Genomic DNA, 21824 nt, shown 5'->3' on the forward strand with positions numbered 1-21824 from the left:
GGATTTCCAGAACATTCGGGGGAAGAAATAACTCATGTTCCTGGGCGTCTCAAGTTCTAATTGTTATTCCGTAAGAAAATATTCCCCTCCAGTAGAGGCATTTTATCTTAAAAAAGAAAAAAAAAAACCAAAAAGAGAAGCAGCAGCAGGCAGGGTCACATCTGCGGTGGGCGATGGAGAGTCAGCCTGTGAATATGCTCCAGCTGTGAGCTCTGCCAGCAGTGGCTTGGGTGGAGAGGGAGGAGGACTGAGGCTTGCGGAAGCTGTGGGAAGAGAAGTGCAGAGAGAGGCAAGAAAGACTTCCACAAAATTGGAGAGGGCAATGGCATGGATTGGAAAGCGCAGGGAGACATGTCTCTGTGCGCGATTTCTTCCAACACGCCTGCCTTCCTGTGGCCACAGGATCTTGGAGGCATGCCCCTCATTTTAAGAAAAAGCCTGATTCAAGAGAATCTCTAGATGAGCCTCGATATCCCCAGCCACGGCTCTTCATGTCCTGTTCTGTCCTGTCCTGTCCTGTCCTGTCCTGTCCTGTCCTGTCCCTGTGTGTAGGTGTGGCAGAGGGCAAGCCAGAATCCAGCCAAGTGGCATAGGTGCAGGCAGGTGTGCGGCTGGCACTACTTCCCTCAAGACTGGGTCAGCACACTGTTAACTCAAGCTGACACAGGAAGATGTACAGTTTGACAGAAAGTGAAAGGTTTTGTCCACATTGTTACACCTTGGAAAAGTGTGATTTTTTTTTATCTTGTAGAACAAACACCCTTGTGGTGAATTTTCTTCTTTCATTTCTCTTGCTTTTCTAGGTTAGCTTCCAGTGCACACAGGGACTCCTTGACCCACACTTTAATCATTTATTAGAACTGGTCTTCTGGATGTGACAATTCACATCCAAGTACTGCAAGCAATTAGTGATCGTGGATTGCACCAGCAAGCAAACGAGCAAACCGAGCCCTATCCCACTTACTTCACCTGCCTGTTAGTCAGGCCTACAATAGAAACGAGCTCGTCAAGGGTTAGGTTATTTTCAGCTGTTGATAACTGCATCGTAAATCTGACCAGAGACCCAGAAAGTCTGAGATATTGGCACATTATAAACATAAGAAAATTTTAGCAAAATGCATTTAACAGTCTCAACATTGAATAACCAGGGGAGAAATCCCTCTCTCATTGAGGGCTCTCACCTTCCTCCCCTAGTTTCGACAGTCATCAACTGAACACAGAAGCTACGATCTACCTCAGCTCTCCCCGTGACCTTTGCTCAAGTCTCTGCTGATAGCCAGGTGACTCTAAGGGTCGGGTTTATCTCTGACTTGTTTCTTACCAAGAACTGTGTACTGGGTCTCTATTTATCTCATCTGTATTTGTCTCTTGGTATCATCAGTTTTGACGGATGTGGCTAGGTTAGGGATGATATGTCTTTGCGGTTGGTGATGGAGGTATGGCTGTGAGCTCTCAGCTCAGGTCATATCTCCTTTGTGTATCAAAGTACACAGGTCATTGGTGCACTTAATACACAAATGGGAGGGAAGGGAAATGGAAGGGAGGAAGAGAGGAAGAGAGAGGAAGATTGATTTTTATACCAAGAGTCAATAATTTTGTATGTGGCCCACCCTTTAAACATTACTAAATAAATGTTTTAGATACAGACTGGTGAATTCTTCAGTAACTTTACAAGAATGGAGCCATGAGGGATGATCTATAGCCCAGTTTGGCTTCTGTTGCTGTGATAAAACACTAACCAAAAACAATTTGGGAGAAGAAAGGGTTTATTTCATCTTAGAGGTTACAGCCCATGGTCATAGATTTAAGCTGCAGTTGTCAACGTGACACGCCTGGAAAGAGGGTGCCTCAAACAAGAAATTGTTTCCATCAGATTGACTTAAAGACTGCGAGGCATCTTATTAATTGCCAGTTGATGTGGGAGGATCAGACCACTGTGGGCAATGCTACTCTTGAGCAGGTGACCTGGGTCGTATAAGAAAGCAAACCAAGGAAGCCAATAACCAGTGTTCGTGTAGGCCACTGCATTAGTTCCTCCCTGACTTTCCTCACCAATGGACTGTGGTGATATCAGAGAGGAAGCCAAATGAACTCTTTCCTTCCTCATGTTACCTTGGGTCACAATGTTTACCATAGCAGTGGAAAGCAAACCAGAATATCTATCAAGGGAGGATGTCAAGGCAGGGACTCAAGGCGGGAGCTTGAAGTAGGAACCGTGGAGGAATGCTGCTTACATGCTTGTTTCCAAGATCAGCTGGCCATGGAAGTGTCAACACCTCTCCTTTCTACTCCAAACCAAGAGGCCAGGCAATGCTGGTTAATGTTTTATGACCATGCCTATACAGCCAATCACAGTTGGGTCAAGGTCTGCTTCCTAGAAGTCAAGGTTACTGGTATGTGTCACTCTTGAATCTCCATCCACCATGGTTACATGAAGGCAACCCAATGTGAAAATAACATCGTACAGGGATGCCTGTTCTAACTTATCTGACAGGGTCATTTGTTTGCAAGGTTAGGCTTCTAACTGTCATCAGGCATCTGCTACATATGACACATTCTTCAACTTTATCTCACTTCATGTTGTCACACTGAGGCTAAGTTGTTGCTTTCCCACGTGTCCCTGCATTCTCTTATTTCAAGGCAAGGGTTACACCGTCACACTGGCCCTCCTGTTTCATTTATTGAAATCAGCCCCTGGAGTCTTAGGATGTAATCTTAAATGGAAGTGGGATTACCTCAGAAGTAATATATTAAGGTAGAGTTAGTTATACTTGAGAAGGGTTATCCATTTATATGCTATGACTGGATAAGTTCAAGAAATATGGAGACAGGCTCACAGTAAGAATTTTGTGGAATGGTTGGAGCTGTGTGGCCAGAAATCAAAGGCTTCTAGAAGGACAGGCGAAACATAGAAATCCTTCCCTGGTACCTTCAGATGACCATGGTCCTACAGACCATTTTATACCTGTGGCCTCTCATAATCATTAGGTAATAATTTATAGTTTTAAGGTTTTCAGAACTCTGCTATGGTATTCCTGGTTAAATAATACTACCTTTCCATTCTCCAAAGTTCAATGACTGTCACAGATTTCCTGTTTTCTAAGAAAACATTGCTCAAATGTTGTGATTTAATACCACCTTAAAATAAGCCCAGTATTAGAAACAAGCTCTAGGATCACATTTTTCTTTCTGCAGAACAGGACAAACTACTTGTTAGTAATTCTCTAGTCATGTTCTTTGTTACCCACAGCAACAAAAACTTTGTGTGTCCCACCGTTTGGTGCATTCTGTTTTGTTTTCCACCAGAGGGGTTTTTGCCATTGTTTTGCTTTGAGAGTTTCTGTGTGCATGTTTTATCTGCTGTGTGCTATGTGCTTACACTTATTTTTCCCATTGCTGTCTCAAAGCCACTAAACTATACAATGTAAAACACTTAGCCATTTATGTGTCAGCACTACAGACTTTTTTTCTGTGAAGAAGGGGCCGTTCAGACAAAGTGTGTACTGAACTTAGCCTGCTTTATAGCTAAAACACCGACTTCAAGGTCTAGCATTTTCTTCAGCTGCACGTCTTTGTTTGTGTTTCTGTGCTCTCTTCACAGTGGGATTGACTTCCCTCTTTTCATGGAGATACTGCTTAAGGTTGACAGGCTTGGGAGGGTATGTGTGAGGAAAGGCATTATGTTCCCAGGCAAGGTCTGTGCTACTTGGGCTTAAAATTGTAAGTTTTGGGTCCTCTTGGTCCTTTATCTTGGTCCTTTATCTTCTTTGATTGTTGTTGCTTTGCTATATGGACAAATTCCAAACTTCCAACCACATATAGTTCAGATGTTCAGGGCCTGGTAATATTTGGAGGACACACACACAAATACACAAAATCAGAAAAGCAGGTTCCAAAAAAAAAACCTCATAAAACCCTATTCCTATTTTAGTCTTGATAGACATCAGAAAATAAAAAATAATTCACAATTACTAAATTATAGCCATTAAATATTCAAAATTTTCACTAGTTGTAAATTATTTTAGAGTTCACTATGTTTTTCTCAATACCAATTAATATTTGCATTTTACTTTTTGAAACTCTACTTCCTTCCATATTAGAACAGCCCTGCCTAGTTGTTTTTTTCTGACATTGACTTCTTGATGAGCTTGTATGATTTTTTTTTTTCAGAATTCTTCGAAATCTTGGTTTATGTGCTTGCTGCCTTTGAATCAAAGTTCATTTGGGGGCAAGATTTCCAGCCGATCTTATGCAACTTTTATTTGTGTCACATGACAACCAGATGTCCAGCTATCATTTAGTCAAGCTGTTAAATCCTGTACCTTTTAAAAATCTATTCGACTTTTAGAATTCATCAATAATTGATGAGGCATCACACTATGTCTACGTCAAGTGTCTGCTGAAGTGTTAGTCTAATCAATCTTAATCAATAGAAACCAGGAGTCAGTAAGATATAGGGGTGGAAACCTGAAAGATCAGGGAACCGGGAGAAACCACCAGTTGCTTCCTTCCTCTCTTGTTCCTCACTCTGAAAGGACTGAGATCCTGTCTACACCCCACCTTATCACTTCCTGTCTCCACCTCCTGAGTGCTGGGATTACAGGTGTGAGCCTGGACTGCCAGCCAGGTTTTTGAGGTTAACTAGTGGCGAACTTTGCCCTGTGATCTCCAGGCAAGCTTTATTTGTCAGATCATGTCAGGGCCCATAAAGATGGCTCAACTCCATCTTGACTAAAGGCCAGAGAGTTCAAAACCATCCTTAGTAAGTCACAAGACCTAAAGGTCAAAGTCTTGGCTACAGTAGGATATTTGATCTTGGTCTTTGGTGTCTTATCTAAATAACAACACACTTGGTCTGAGGTGTGGTTACTCTTGACCTGTAAGGCCAGATATTGAGAAATTAAATACAAGATGTGGTTACCAATTCCTTAGAGAGTTGAGGAAGAAAAGTCTGTTCCCGATCTATGATAGCATGTTCCTTCTTTTTGGTTAAGGTATTTAAAAATGTTGAAGAATAAACTTGGTGAGTTCAGTATTGGCTGAATTGCCCTCCTGATTTTATTCTGTGACTCCATCTTTTCCTTTAACGTCTTTTAGCTAGCCTTTTCTTTACCCACACTCTCCCTTTCAGATACAAACTGTGGGCAAGTCAGCTGGCTCTGAAAAGACAGCTTCCCACAAGAACACAACAAAATATCGTGCAACAGTCTGCTTCCAATGGCATCTACTCAATGACTTTATGCCTTCCGTGAACCAGGTAAGACATTGGGGGTTGTATAATTCCACTCAAGAATCCTACCTTTTTCCTGTATTTACTAACTGTTATGTTTGCCTACTGCACAGCCCTCTTCTTTATGGGAAGGAAGACTTATGGGTCCTGGAGAAATTGGGCATTTCTTGTTCTGTGTGTGTAGGAGTGAACCCCACAAAGCTATCCGCCCAACAGGGCGTGGTCAAGGTAGAGATAAAAGGAAGTGAAAGGAAAAGGGGCTTCCCTTTTTTCTGCTGGAAGCCAGCCATGCTTCTGCCTCCTGGTCGGTGCGACTCTCTCTCTCTCTCTCTCTGATAAATAAATATATTGTTTTCCCTATATAGCCTCAATATGTGTGAACAGCACTGTTGTAGTTTCTTAGTAGTTAGTAAGGATTACACTGGATCTGTAGATTTCTTTGTGTAGTATAGACACTAGAATATCACTTGTTCCAGTTTAAGAAAGTGGGTTTTTCCTCCATTTTTGTGTGTCTTACATTAATCCCAACATCGAGAATAAGACCACTACCACAATTTGAGCCAAATTTGAAGCCAGCTTGATTTTTTATTGGGGTACACCCAAGAGCTGGCCAGCAACTGCCTCCTAAGTCAGGTTAAAGAGAGCAGCTTCAAATCTATCTCTTGGACCCCCTTTAGGGAGTAAAATCATGAATAGTTTTGCAGAAGGGAAACAATGTGGCAATAAGAAAATAAAAAATGTCTTTTAAAAAAATCGCATAGTAACCATGTGATTAGGGAGGGGTCAGGGAGGATAAGGATATTCTCAAAAACAAATCAAGGTCATGGGTTGGGGAAGGTCAGGTTCCAGGAAACAGAGCAACTCAAGTAATAAGTAAGTAGAACCTTATTTTTAAAAATACAGTATAATGGCTCTTACCTTGAAAATGGAGTCAGGCAGGTTCCTCATTTATTCACTTCCTTTCATAAATATTTATATAGCTTGCATCGTTAGAAGTCATTTGTCCCCAATTAAATTTATCAATGCTTCATTTGTTGTAGCTACTGTAAATGAAATGGCTTTCTTGATTTCCACTTCAGAAAACTTGCTATTGCTGTGTAGTAACAATGCTACTGATTTTTATACAGTGAGTTGTTATCTACAACTACAGTGAATATATTTATTTTAATAGTTGTTTTTAGTGTAGTTTCCTCCCTGTGTTGTACCCAGACTCACCAAGAGACTAGATCAGATACAAAAGCAAAGAGCCTTTTTAATTTAAGAGTCAACTGGGGTCCTCTGTCTGTCTAACAGTGGGAGGAGTGAGTAGGAGGGACCCGAGCAGCAATGGGGCAGGGTGTATGTTGGGGTAGAGCAAGGGAAGTGTCTGGGGTTCTGCTAGTTGCATAGCAACAATGTCAGGATTGGTGCACCTCCAGATTGGAGCCATCCCAGGGCAGTTGCTATGCCCTGCCCTCTGCTATTGTCAGTAAAACATATCCAGAGCCCGCCAGCTAACTTCTGATATTGTTTCCTTGCCACATGGAGGGGATCTGGCAGTTGCTTCCTAGTAGTTAGGGCAAGGTGGGGTAAGGTTTGGGACTCAGCACATGCTGCTGAGTCAGGGGCCTATGTCTTGCTGGGTCTTTTCTTCAGTCTGTCATGGCTGCCTAAGCAGGGGGCTGGGTGAGTATCTGGGCCTTTCGCTTGTGTTTACTCATTTGACCTTGGATATCCTTATTTGACTTTGGATATCTCTCTTCGCCTGATTTTTCTGGTTAGGATTTAATGTGTTGGATAAAGGATAAAGGTGCTAAAAATGGGCAGAGTCTTGCTCCAGATCTAAGAAAAAGTTAACATTAGCTTTGGGCTTTCCATGTGTGGATTTTATTGTATTGAGGAAATTTTCTCTTATCTCTATATAGTTTAACTTAAAAACTATGAATATTTAAAATTTTTGGCTGCCATTTGCTTTGGCCCTTCATCCTGTTAATGGAGTTCGTTACGTTTATTGGTTAATTTTCGCATACAGTTCACGAATCCCTCTTGACCGTGGCGTAACTAGGAGTTAGGCTCACTAGCTTTATGTATTTGTTTCTTTCCCAATGCCACACACGTATACAATGCCCCCTGATCACAGCCACGCCTCCACTTTCTCTCGTCTTCTCTCCCCACTGCCCGCCTCCTTACTACCAAGTCCCCCACCCACTCTCTTGTCTTTCTGTTTTGCTTCTGTGACCCACCATGTTTAGTGTGGTGGTACAAAATCTGTACCCCAAGGAGCCAAGTCCAGCCATGCGGCCTGGAGAAACCAATTACAATAGCCAAATTAACAGTAAGAAGCAGGAAAAGGAAATGTATTCAGTGCGGCCACTTTGGGAAGAGGGACAATGCTATGCAGTGATCCTCTCGAGTGCATCTTTGAGGTCCTGAAGCGAGATTACAGTTTAGATAGAGGGTTGTGGGGTACACACAGTTCAGGAGAAGGTGTGGTCTGCCCACCATTGACTGACCCCCCCCCCCCCATTGTAGGAGGAAAACAGAACTCCACCATTAGCCATGGGACTTATTAGAGGCGCATACAGATGAGGTAATAAAAGGGCAGTTTACCACACCACTAACCACACCCACTTTAGGCATGACTAAAGGCGTATACGGACGGACATAAAGACGTACACTGACGTAGGTGGTGAACTACGTCACTAGCCAGGCCCACTTTTGGCATGGCTAGGGGGGCGTTACGGAGGAAGGTATAAAAGACTGAACAACGGAAATCTAGCTCTCTTTTCCAGCTTTCCGGTTTCCAGTTCAGCGGCGGAAAACTACACGGCTCATCTGCGTAACTTGTCTGTCTCTTGTGAGTAATTTCTACAATAAATACTTATTTTTACTTTCAGTAAGTGTGCCGTTTATCGTTGCTGCAGCACCCCATTATTTGAGCCATGGTCTCATCCTGTCTGCTGACTTGGAAACCTCTTTTCTAGAACATTTCTTGCGGGAAATTACTACTTCTTTGGAGTCCATTGTTTCTATAGTCTGATATTCAGATTGAGAGACACAAGGCCTGTTAGAAGGGCCATTCCGGGGTCCACTAGTATTTTGTTAAGGATTTTTTTGTATCTGTAGTCTTCTCCTCTTCCCCCTTCTCTCCTTCCTTGACTCCCTCATTCCTCTCTCTTTCCTGATGCTGTTTAGCTTTGGTGTCTGGATGGCATTGGCCTTCTCATGTGTGTTTGAAAAGATTCAGTCTTCTTTCATTATTCTGGAAAGTTTAAGACATACTGGTGTTTGTGTGGCTCAGGAAGGAAGTTCTCTGGCCCTGGGCTTTGTTTAATGGGAAACTTCATCATCAGTTCAGTCTCAGTCTGTGTTTGTTACTGGTTTGCTCAGATTTTCTGTTGCTTCTTTCTTCAGCTTCAGCAAGGTACAGGTGTCTGGGATTTGATGACTATCTCCAGGGTGAATCATGTTTGATAATGGTTTATAGTCCTTTGTATTTGTCTCTTGTTTACTTTAAAGGGACTTTATTGTGTTGATTTGGGGAGGGTATCTATTTTTTAGTCTCTGCTTTGTTTATTTCTTCTATTATAAAAATTGTGGTTTTTGCCCCTCCCGTTTTCTAGTTTTACGGCATGGAGGCAGGTGTTTCAGTGCACTTCGCTTTTTTGAGCAAGCACTGATTGCCAACAGCTTCCTCTTGGTGATGCATCCACTGTGTATGTGTTGACGGGTTTATTCCAAGAAATATTTTAGTGGCTTTCTCAATGTCTTCCTTGACTCCAGCTGTGCATTTTCCGTGTCTCTGTGTAGATTTCAGAGCTGTTTTTTCTTATTGATTTCTAGCTTTCTTGCATTGTGGTTGGAAAAGATACTTGATTTGATTGTAGTTTTTGGAAAAATTGTCGAGGCTTGTTTTGTGGTCTGTCATATGATCTACCCTGGGGAATTTTCCTTGTGCTGATGGATAATGTTCTTAGATGTTGTCTGGCTAGATGTTTCACTGATGATGTATTCATCACTGAGAGTGTGAAAGTTATTCTGTTACTATCTATTAATCTCTGGATTGCACATCTGGGTTCTTGAAGATTTAAGACATTTCCTAGGTAATATAACTAGGTAATTATGACTAGGTAAGGTCTTTCCACATCAACTTGTACTTTCTCGTTTTATTGTAGCTTCTTTATTTCTTCCTCTGTGGTTAAGTGATTGATTTACTCTAGCAATGTGTCGTGAGACCTTGTTTTTTAATTTTTATTTCTCCTATTATGGTTTTCAGTTTTGTGTTTCTATAAGGCTACAACAAGTATCCTTTTCTTGTAAGATATTTTGAAATGACATTATGGTAATTTTAAGAAAAGAAAAGGAAAACATCCTAATAACAAATCTCCCCGCCAACATTGACTCTAGCACTATTTCATCCCTACAGTTTTAAATTTTAATGCCTCATTTTTCATCTTTCTCTATCACCTTATATCCTGTCATATGGATGCAGTTCTTACTTAATTGCTTTGTTTTTGTTTTTTATGCCGAAGGTATAAATTGGTTATGCATCATGCTTTCAACATTGTGGCGTTCTGAATTGGTTCATATAGTTATTTTTTCCAGTAAGTTTTGTGCCATCTAATGTTTTCCTCTAACTCATCCATAGTTCTTTCAGTAAGCATGAAGAACACCTTTGGTCTTCCTAATGGAACATATCTGGTGGAGACATAGTGTCTTCAGTCTTGTTTATCTGGGAATGTTTGTCTTTCCATCCTTTCTGAATCATGACTTTGCTTGGTAGAATGTCTCTGGTTGACAGAATCTGATGCCACTCCATAACAAAATTATGGAATTTTTATTTCATTGCTCTTGTGGCTTGTAAACCATTGCCTTACCTTTCACCCCTGAAATATTAATTTTAAGATGTCTTAGGTTAGAATTGATCGAGTTGAATTTTAATGTGACCTACAACTTCCTGTAACTGTTTGTGTCCTCTAGGTTTTAAGAAGCTATTTTTTTGTTATCTCTTTGAATATGTTTTCTACCCCTTTGTCATTCTTAACTATTTCTTATTTAGGTTTTATCATATTTTATATATATGGATGTTTTGTCTGCATGTATGTCTGTGTACTACTTGTGGGTCTGATGCCCAGAAAAGGGTGTCAGATCCTTTGTAACTGGAGTTACAAGTGGTTGTGGCAGCTGGGAATTGAACCCAAGTGCCCAGGTCTCCTGAAAAAGCAGACAATACTCCTTCTTAACCATTGAGCCATCTCTCCAGTCCCTCTTAACCATTGAGCCATCTCTCCAGTCCCTCTTAACCATTGAGCCATCTCTCCAGTCCTTCTTAACCATTGAGCCATCTCTCCAGTCCCTCTTAACCATTGAGCCATCTCTCCAGTCCCTCTTAACCATTGAGCCATCTCTCCAGTCCCTCTTAACTATTTTTTTGAGCTTCAGAGACCCCAACATTTGCTTTTAATCCTACCCACAACTCCAGGAGGCTTTCTTCATTTCTCTGAATTCTTAGTTCTTCTCCTTGTATGAATTTCCAAATAGCCTGTTGTGAGCTCACAGCTGCTGCTTCCGGTTGACCTGTTCACTTTCTATCGTGTTTGCAATTGGATTTAGTGTGTTTTTTAGCTCACATTTTCCTGTGTGATTTCAAAAATTGCTTCTTTTACTTAGTAGAGTTCCTATGTTAAGAAGGTTAGTTATTTACATAAGAAAACTAACTTTTTTTTTGGTTTTTACGAGACAGGGTTTCTCTGTATTGTTTCGGAGGCTATCGGTCCAGCCTGGCCTCGAACGCACAGAGATCCGCCTGCCTCTGCCTCCCGAGTGCTGGGATTAAAGGTGTGCGCCACCACCGCCCGGCAAGAAAACTAACTTTTAAGGCAGCAGTCTGAATCTGAGTGCTGTTTCTTACTCATTGCTATGTGGTCTGCCTCTGGCCCCTTCATTTGACCACTAGGTAGGTCATCATGCTCTCAAGCTCTTGATGATTCTTGGTATGCAACATTGTCCTTCACTGAGGGCTTGTGTTTCAATTCCAGTTTTCACTGTCTGGTTTGTCTTGCGTGTGCCCTTCCGGAATCTTAAGTAGGCTGCACATTTTCTCTGATGCTGTAGTCACTTCCACTCTCAGCACAGATGGCACCCAGCTCAGGGTTTGTCGTCACTCCCCTTTTGGTAGGTCATTGCTGTGCCATCATCTGTGGTGATGTGAATGAGAAAAGTCCTCCTAGGCTCAGATCTTTGAGCCCTCGGTCCTCTGTAGGTGGTGCTGTTTAGAGAGGCAATAGAACTTTCAGGATCGGGGGGCCTGCTGGAGAAAGCATGCCCCTGGGGGATGGGGCTTTGAGAGTTTATAGCTTTTCCCAATTTCAGTTTGCTCTCTCTGCTTCCTACTCTTGTGGCTGTGCCTTCCCTGGCATTAGGGACACACAGCCCTCTGGAACTGCAGGCTCAAATCAGCTCTTCCTCAAGTCTCTCAGCAAAAGAGAAAGAACTGCTGTACAGTAAGGGGCGAGGAAGTTGTTTCCAAACTGAAGTTGGGGTGTCATGTAATGAAGGTCTGGGGAAAGGAAACAAAGGAGAGCGCATCGCCCCTAACGTCTCCAGAGGCACAGAACAGGCCCGGGCTCCTGTTCACAGTCGTCATCTCCACAGCGAGGCGCTGGGTTCCGCATTGCTCTGGGCAGAGGCACCACGGACATACTCACCCCAGACTCCTGTTATGGTCGTCAACTCCGATAACGCGCCATAGTTTGAGTTCAAAGTCCTCCAGGATAAGGTCACCACAGCCCTAGAATAAGACCAAGATCCATACTGCAATGCGTTACCTACTGTTAGGAGACCTTGATGTCGGAGGAAACAGCGGCGAAGCACGAATGAAGGCAGATGGACAGGAAGCCCAACAGATAGGGTCCACACGCCGCTTCCTGACTCAGGGTACTCCAGGGGCCTCTGTCATCAGCACCGGGCTTGGTCGTGTTAGGTTTCAGCAGCCTAACGGCTCCGAGGTGTGGTCCTGTGCTAACTCTCCTGACTGGGACTGTGTTTCCTCTTGTTAAGTATTGTTGGTGAGGGCAGCCACTTGGCCTCTTGGGCAGATATTAAGGTGGGTTGTGCGTGACTCTTTTAGCCACAGGGCCTTCAGAGTCTCAGAGGTACCCTGGAGTCCACCTCCTAACTGGCCATGATTCAGACTAAAACTCAATTTCATTTCACACTGGGGTGCAGGTCTCTGCGGGGCTCCAAGGGAGGTTTAGAGTACTTGGCTGGCAAATTTTGTGAGTAGTGTGTCCAGCAATAGCTGTGCTGGCTACAGTTAAGAGTGGGTAACTGCTCCCTTGGCACCACAGCTAAAGGCAAATTGGGTTCCACCAGAGGTCAGAGCTTCAGGATATTGTGCTGTTTGGAGGTGTGTATGATGGGGCCCTATGGTGAGGAAGAAATCTGGGTAAAGTGAAGCCCAAGAATAGGAAAATGGTTTTGGAATAACAGGAAGGGCCACATGGGGAGAGCCTGCCTTAAACACTGAACCTGGATCTTTTGAAGGAAATGGATTTTGTTTTTGTTTTCATTTTCTTTTTTTTAAATATAGGCAGAACAATTAAGTTTGAGAAAGAGTAAGACTCTGAAGGCAGTATTTGAACCCAATTACTCCTCACATTTATCACAGTAGAGCAATTCACTTTGAATCATATGCACTTTAAAAACTATGTCCTTATAGTTTCTGGATGTTATACATGTGATACATAGTATGTGTTTATATTTGCCTTTGAGATAATACTAAAATATACTCACTTTTATTACTTTAAACGGTTTGTTTTATTTCCATTTTTAAATGTTCTGGGAAGTTTCCTGCTTCCCTTGCTCATAGTGCATACTAATCTAGTAGCCACAAGTGCTTTAAAAAAATCCACCTCAAGTCTTGCAAAAGTCTGCTGTCATCATCTGAGGATATGCTGAGGACCACGTAGGCTGCTGCAGTCTCTCAGCCGTAGGACAGAAGGAAGGGGCTGATGCCTCCGATTGGAAAAATATTCTGCTGACACAAATGTGCGTCTCATTACAGGCCACTTGTAGGCATTCAGTGATGATTGCTTTCAGCAGTGCATGCTCCAAACTCACACGATAGCATGCATTGGAAATGAGAAGGCCTAATCGTACCTACAGGCACAATGGCTAATGTTAGGCGGGTGTGCTTGGTTCTTCATCCAGCTTCACAATCGTATTTCATGAGACAGACGGAAAACGGCGCAGCCAGCATCCAGAAAGTTTTCCTACAAATGCCCCAGAATAAACAGTTTTGTGTTTTTCTCTTTTCAGTCCGTGGTTATTTAAATGGAAGTAAAATGCGGGTGTGGGGGGGGGAATCCTTGTAATGATCACACGCCAAGTCTACCTCATACCACAGTGTTTCCTCGTGCGGTGGTAGAGGCAATGGCTGCTGTTCCCAATGTGCCTTTGCTAACGATGCCCTGTGACCGACAGTGCAAAGCTGCATCACATCTGCATCATATGATATAGATGTGATTTCAGTTACTAAGGAGATCGTAGATTTGGACATCATCATTTTTACCTCATCTTAAACGAGTACGTCTAGAAACCACCGTTTTACTCTTCAAATGCCATTTCTATTTCTTAACCAAACCTCACGTTGCTTCTGTCTTAGGTGTGGGCACTTAAACAATCCTTGTTTACCCCCAGGAGGAGACTCTCTGCTTAATGTGTTTCGTTGGCTCCCGATGCTCTAATGCGATGATTGCAGCATCCCGCAATGCCTCCGAGTCATCTGACTGCAGTCTCCTGCAGTGGATTCGGAACATTAAGGGGTCTGGCCTGTGGTTCTTTCCACTCTTTGATGTAGTAAATTAGCAGCTTGCATGCTCATCAGCTGTGGTAAAGCCCTGGCTGACGAGCTTTCCCGGCCCAGATCTGATGCCATATGAACAGCACATGAGCAGGGGCAGGGAGGCTGCACAGAGAGGGTGCACTTATTTCTGCAGTGTAAACATTTGCAGGAGACAGTGGCCAAAGGTGACTGAGCCGCACATCTTTGAAGACCAACACATAGTCAACGCTTGTCTGTGATTTTTTATTTCCTTGTTAAAACATGAACAGTTTTGGACAGGGAAGATAGCTTGCCCCACAAATGCATGAAGCTCTGGTTCTGATCCCAGCATTGCATAAACTGAACATGGCATGAACATCTGTAATCCCAGAGGCAGGAGAATTACAAGTTCAAGGGCATCCTTCGGTATCATTCTAGGTAGTGAGTTTAAGGCTACCTACTCAGGGCTACTTGAGAACTGTCTCGAGGAAAACACACACATACACACACACACACATGCATGCATGCACGCACACATGTGCATGCACACATACACATACAGAGAGAATTTAATTTTAGAAGTGAAGTTTATTTTAGTGATTTTGATAACTAGATAAGGAAAGCAACATGGCTAAAAATCTTGACTTTCAGCTTTCCTGTGCAGGTGAGAGCTCCTCTAACACAGTGTGAGGTGTTCAATGGTCACAGTCCTCTAGGTATCTGAGCACAGCAATGCTAACGCACATACAAGATGTGTGTGTGTGTGTGTGTGTGTCCGCATGCTTTCTCACACATGCGCAAGTGTGCGCCTGAGTGTGTGCTTGTGCACATGCACAGAAAGCAGGGAGGATGGTGGTCTCCTCTGTCACTCTCCATGCTTCCGTTCCTCTCACACAGTAAACAGGGCTCACATTTTCTCAGTGGGGCTGGAAGCCAGCAAGTCCCCACAATCCCCCTGTCTCTGATCTCCTTGGAGCTGTGGTTCCCTCAGGCATTTGTGGGGATGCCCAGCTTCTTCCTCAGGGGCTGAGATTCATACCTTGGCCCCCATTATTAGAGAGAAAGGACTCCTACCAGGAGGGGACGCTGAGCCATCTCTCCGGCACCGTGAGTGTTTGAGTTTGAGACGTTTATCCTTCACAATGTACTTCAATCTTGCTCTCTCCACACCTGAAGGAATAGAACACATCGTTTTTTATTGCTTAAAATAAAAAGCAGTTTATTATCATTCTTATTCAATTTTATCTAGGTGTTATACATCTTAACCTTTGGTTTTGAGTACCGTGTTGGACTCAGACTCAGGAATGGAATCTATACGGCATCAATTTTTTTCTTTTGACTGGAAGTCATGTATATGTCACATGTTTATTAGGAAGACACAGTGGCCTTTTGTGTGGACCATATTCTATGCTAAGCCAGCAACTGGGCTGTCCTTGAAATCTACAACTACCTGGTTCAGTCTCCTGCAAGCTGGTTTCGTCTCCTGCACTCTGGTTCAGTCTCCTGCATGCTAGGATTACAGGGGACAGCATCCTGCCCAGCCGTGTATTCCTTTCGAATCAACTTCCTCTTTACTATTTTTCTGAAAATTTCCATCCATTTAGTAACCAGAATGCGGCATAATCAGCATCAGTGTTACCCCTGAGATAAATTTTAAAGGCTCTCTTGTATTTAGAATATAACCCCCCTCTCTCCCTCCCTCTCCTCTCCCTTATCTCTCCCCCTCTCTTTGTATCTCTATGGCCCCTGCTCTTGTGAAGGGAGGTGCCAGTTCTTGTCATCTGATTTCCTGTGTTTCTGCATCTGCTTTATTCCTCTCCCACAGTTTCTTTATGGCTCCATGTGTCTGTGATTCGGGTCAGGCAGCAAATATCTAAGATAAGACTCTGCCCATTCAATTCCTTCCAGATGTGACTGCCACGCACATGCCTCTGAACACCTCTGACTGACAGAAAGTCATCAGGGGCTCACTATTTTCACATAGATCTGTGCAACTCGGGGCCAGTGTTACAGATCACACCTGGCTCTTATCTCTAGTCCTTCCATGCTGGTCCTTCAGATTCTGTCTGAATTAGAGAAGCTGAATTAGCTGTACCATTTCGTCTAGTTTCATAGTTTTCTACTTCCATCTTTTTTGTTCAAGGTCTTTTCTTCCCCTGGAAAACATCTCTCTTCTCACATCTTTTTTTTCCCCAAATGGTGATTCCAGCTACAGGCAGATTTCATATGGTTCCTGGAACCAACATTGACCTTGGCACTTAGTGTTGTCAATAGAGGCCCTAAAAAGAGTCCCTCGAATGACACTTGGATCTTTCTGTATTCTGTATCAAAGACCTCACACCAAGTCTTTCTTCTGGGAGACTGTAGCATCTTGAACACAGACATGATTCCTATTGAGAAAAATCTCATTTTGATATCTTCTAAAGCACCTCTTCTGCACCCGATAGCCTGGGCTACAATTTGAGAGGCTGGGCATTTAAGCAAATGGAGGAAGATCTTAAATGAGAGTTTGAGGCTGCTTTGAAAGGATGGGCTTATTTTCTCTCTGAAGCAGTCATGAGATCATCCATGTTGGGAAAGAAGTATGGGAATAAGGAAAAGAGTTTCAGGCAAGACTTGGATTTTGTAAGAACAGATGCAGCGTGTGACCACATTGTATTTAACAAGAGAACAACAGAAAATTTTGCTTTCCCATGCAGTTAGGAAAGAGTTGGAAACTGGATTTGGCTAGGTCTAGTTGATTTTATGAATTTTTTTCTCCCCAACAGCATTTTGCTCATTCAGGCTCTGAATTTGATGCTGTAGAAGGACAAAAAAAGTTTACAAGCTCTGTTAAAAATATGTTTTTCCTAACCAGAAAAAAGTAAAGGTCTTTATGAAAATTTAAGATAACTGCAGACAAGTAAAATGGGGGACATAGCCAGAGATAAAAATAATACAAATCATTATGGCAAAAAAGAAAATCCCTTCACAATCCTCAACAGACAGTGGGTGGTAAGTTTGACAAGGTGAGAGTCTCAGTGTCTTCTCTATGTGCTTAGAAAGGGGCATGATGCATGGTGAGTTATTCCTTTAGAGCCAGCAACTACCAAAGTGAATTTAGTATCAGTACAAGAACAGATTCCTGTGAGAGAGGAAGTGAATTATTCATCTGTAGAATTAAGTTGTGAGATAATTTGTGTCTCTCTATTTTGGTCTAGGAACATCACATTTGAGTTGACTTCCTGTATGGATCTATGCATGTGTGATTCTTAGAGCAACAGTGGTTAAAAGAACACATGGGACTGTCTTGTTCATTCATCTCCAGGAAACAGTTTGTAAACTCCAACTCTCCCATTATGGAATCCAGTAGTTTCCAGGTGACCTTTATAAATATTGAAGAATTTAGTGTTTGGCTTAATTTAAAATGCCTTCAAGTGAAGCCAGGCGGTGGTGGCGTACGCCTTTAATCCCAGCACTCGGGAGGCAGAGGCAGGCGGATCTCTGTGAGTTCGAGGCCAGCCTGGTCTACAAAGTGAGTTCCAAGACAGCTTCCAAAGCCACAGAGAAACCCTGTCTCGAAAAACCAAAAAAAAATTCCTTCAAGTGTAGACGAAGGGGGAGTTGCATTCATGCAAATAGCAGAAACATCCTATTTTGAGGCCATAACCCACGATAATTACCTTATTTGACCAATGAGTCATACTTTCTCCCATGATTCAACAGTTTAATTCCCATTTCATAAACAAAGAAACTCAGAAGAGATGGAAAATCATGAGTTCAGAGCTATCCTGTGTCCATAGCACACACAGTAAAGCATTTATACGATGCCTCCATGTTTCTGCTTTCATTCAGCGTGGGTTTATCTGAAAGCACAGGAATCTTGTTAGTCAGGAAATCAGAGGTACTAGTTTGTTGCTCAGATTCATGTGATAGGTATTTGACTAAATCTACAACAGACACAGTTGTTTTAATCTCAGGCAGCTCTAGGCAGCTAGCAGGCATGAAGATGCCTGAGGATGAAACCCTTTTGCAAAATGAGCAGTTTTGATTATTGGTCAAAACAGTGGGATCTGAGTGATGTGGCCTTGGCTAGAGACAGGATATTCTGAGATGCCCCACAAGTCAGAGGATTGCTCTCTAGCTGTGTGCTTTCTGGCAAAGAACAAGCCAAAAGCGTCTCTCAATCATCCACGTAGGAAAACACCCTTCAGGAAAACAGTTTCTTCTATGTGCCCTAAGGATGCATAGGATCTACTAGAGCATGTTAGTGGGCACAGTGTCTCTCAGACCACTGTCCATTTTCCCCCTGTAAAGTTTCCCTGAATCACTGTCCCTTTGCTTATTGTGCCCTTGTACCTCTTGAGGGTGCCCCACTTTACTCTGTAATAAATTCTGCTTTCTACACAGTATTTTGTGGGTCTCCTTTGAATCATTTCAATGGAGATTCTGTGGACCAGGGAATTGAGGGGAGGTTGGAGGGACATCCCAGTAACACCCTTGTATTTCAGTCACAGTTCATGACTAACCTCAACTGAAGTATCAGGAGATGAAACGGCATTGCTAACCATGGCGGCACATGCCTGTAATTCCAGCACATGCGAGGTGGAGGCAGGAGGGTCAAAGGCACAGAGTCATCTTTGGCTACATAGCAACTTGTAGGCTAGCCATGGCTACCGTGCCCTATCGAAGATATTAAATAAAACTAGCTGAGTAGTTGGGTGTGGTGGCATACATCTATAATCCTTGAACTTAGGAGGCTGAGAGAAAAAAATTGCATGTTTGAGGCTAGTTTGGGTTACTTGGTAAGACAGAGCTTCAATATTAACCAAACAAAAGTCCTAAACAAACAAAATCCAAATTCTGTAGAATTCCTAGACAAAGCATCCTGACTCCATGTAAAACCCTGGCTCTGGACCAGGTTTATTTTGAGAGGCTAAAAGGATCTGTTCATGATGTACCTAGACAATACAAACAATTTCTGTCCCAAAGATACATCAGTTGAGCTTTGGAGTTTGGATGGTTTGGGTCCTCTGACATGAACAGTGAATTCTGGGGCTTGTACAGAGGAAAGGAGCAGTCTTTGTAAACAACTTAAATCAATCATGTCTGGAAATGTTAGAGTCACTGGGAATGTTCAGCCTGAGGAAACGGATAAACACTATTTTGAAAGAATCAGAATCATGTGGACAGGTTTTCCCTCAGGAAAGTTTGAGACCGATGGATGAAAACACTAGGGTATGCCCTCTCATTTCAAACCAAAGTGGAACTGAAGTATCTTAGCTTCTCTGATGCTAATATTTTGTTGTTCAGGAATGCAGAAGGTTAAATCCTGCTAAAGCTAAAGACAGTAGCAGTTACAGTGGGAAGGAGCGTGACTTGGGGATTTTTTTTGTCAGCTATTGAAGTGGTGCTGGCTTCTATAGCACAGGAGTCTATTTGTAATTATAAGGGGGAAACCGGCTGAAAGATGTCACAGAATTTGTTCACATGTATTTCTAACATATAACTGAAAAAGATGTTTGTCCTGTTGAGAAAGGGTTGGTAGGCAGGAAGTAAGGGGTCAGGGGTCATTGATGATAGTCTATTCCCTGCCTTCTTACACGAACAGCAACCAACAGCTCACTCCTTTCATCCAATTAGAAGACAAAGGGATTTGGTCTTTACAGATGTTGTCCCAGATATTTAAAATCTTCCCCAAATAAAGCATTCTGAACCATGCAGTTCCTTTAAAACCACACAAGGTGACTGGTGAATGGCATCCATGATTGGTGCTTGACCTACACTGAAGGGAGAATTGTTTCTACTGTTTGCACATATCCTACAGCTCAGATTAATAATACATACACAGCCTGGAGAATCCTGGGAGGGAAGAAGAGAAAGGAGTAGAGGAGTCAGACGGGTCAAGGACACCACAAGAAGACTCATACAATCAACTAGCCTGGGCTCATAGGGGTGGCAGAGACTGAACCAACAGACACCAAGCCTGCATGGGACTGACCTAGTTAGGCACTCTGCATATGTGTGACAGTTATGTAGCTTGGTCTTCTTATGGAACTCCAAACAGTGGGAATAGGGGCTGTCTCTAACTCTTTTACTGTTTTTTGGGACCCTACTTCTGATACTGGGTCACCTTGCCCAGCCTTAATACATGGGGAGGTGCTTAGTCTTACTGCAACTTGATATGCCATGTTTTATTGATACCCATAAGAGACCTGCCCTTTTCTGGATGGAGACAGAAGAGGAGAAGATTGGGGGGGTGGAAAAAGAGAGAGGGACTGAAAGGGGAGGGTGGGGGGGGAAGCTGTGGCTAGGTTGTAAAATAAATAGATGAATAAATGGTAATATATACACATCCATACTTTGTTATATAATTTTCTGTATCACTTAATTACTTTTCTATTATTTCATTGGTATTGTGTTTGCCTGCATGTATGCCCATGCACTATGTGTGTACAGTGCTCACAGAGGCCAGAAAAAAGTGCTGGATCCTCTAGAACTGGAGTTACAGGCTATTGTGAGTCACCCTGTGGACACAGGGAACTGACCCAGATCCTCTGCAAGAGCAGGTAATGCTCTTAACCTCTAAGCCATCCCTCCAGTCCCATATTGCTTAACCATTATGAAAGATGGAATGAGCCAAATAGCCCCTACCAAACACTTCCGTCTCAACATCAATAGTGCTCAAAAATAGCATCCAAGTTACCCCTTGAGGAGACTCTTAAAAAGCAACTCCCCAAAGCAGACACCCACAGCTAAAAACAGAACTGAACTCCTGGAACCCAGTTGCCAAGAGGAGTAATGAGCAAAGGAATCAAAGCCAGGCTGGCGAAGCCCACAGAGACAGCTAACCTAAACAAGGGAAAACACATGGACCCCAACTGATGACTGAGAGACCAGCATGGGATTGATCCAGACACACACCCCTAACCCGAACCTGGGACCTTGGAGAGTAGAGCAGTATTTCTTCCTGATGTACAAATAGACTCTGGGGGCCCATTCCATGTGAGAGATGCTCTTTCAGTCTGGACACATGGAGGAGGACCTAGGCCCTGCCCAGGATGACCTGACAGACTCTGATAATCCCTCATGGAAAGAATGCCTTACCCTCCCTGGGGAGCGGAGGGGGGATGGAGTAAGGTTGAGGGTTGGGAAGATTGGGGGCCTAGGGGGAGGGGGGAGGAAAAGGGAACTGGGAGTAACATGTGTAAAAAGTTAAATAAATAAAAAATAAAGTAATTATTAATAAGGGGGAAAAAAGCAACACCCCAACTACCCTTGAGTTGGCCCAGGAGTTTTGCTTTCTTTCGCTTTCTTAAGCGAGTTCTGTACCAGGTAAACCTTTGGCTTGCTCACTGGTCTCCTATGTCTGTCTATACCTTTTACCAATGAGAACAAACACCTGAACTGATGGATCCTGTCTTCCTTGGGTGATGTCCCCAGGAACATTAGCATGGCTTTGGAATTTTAATAACAAGACCCTGAGGCCATTGGATACTTCATGATGCCTGAATCCAAGCGTTAACCAGTGGTGCGACAAACAGGACATTACAGTGACATACTGACTTCCAGGAGTAAGAGATGGGGACATATGTGAGATAAACAAATTAATTGGAATAAGTTTATAGCCATCACATCACATGTCCAAAAACATGAAGTAAGGGAAGGCAGATTTACCAAGAAGAGATTTACTCACATTCAAACCCTCAGACTAATTTGGGTAGGAAGGATGTTTACCTAAAGGTTGAGTGAAGAATGGATTCTGTGATTATTCTCTGACCTGAGCCTGGCTCTATCAGGCAATTTCCATCT

The 21824-nt window shown here is 43.0% G+C and overlaps 1 long non-coding RNA gene across 2 annotated transcripts; it reads left to right on the forward strand.

Annotated features, from left to right (window-relative positions):
- Positions 1-1193: 1193 nt before the first annotated feature.
- Positions 1194-17517, forward strand: LOC121143051. Of its 2 annotated transcripts, none has more exons than XR_005880183.1 (3): positions 1194-1280; positions 5132-5257; positions 17234-17517. It is a non-coding gene; the product is annotated as an uncharacterized LOC121143051 (long non-coding RNA). The 2 variants fall into 2 exon arrangements; XR_005880184.1 differs by lacking the exon at positions 17234-17517 and adding an exon at positions 5344-5461.
- Positions 17518-21824: the final 4307 nt, after the last annotated feature.

This window comes from Mesocricetus auratus, unplaced genomic scaffold (genome assembly GCF_017639785.1).
Source record: "Mesocricetus auratus isolate SY011 unplaced genomic scaffold, BCM_Maur_2.0 Super-Scaffold_100011, whole genome shotgun sequence".
NCBI classification, from domain to species: Eukaryota; Metazoa; Chordata; class Mammalia; order Rodentia; family Cricetidae; genus Mesocricetus; species Mesocricetus auratus.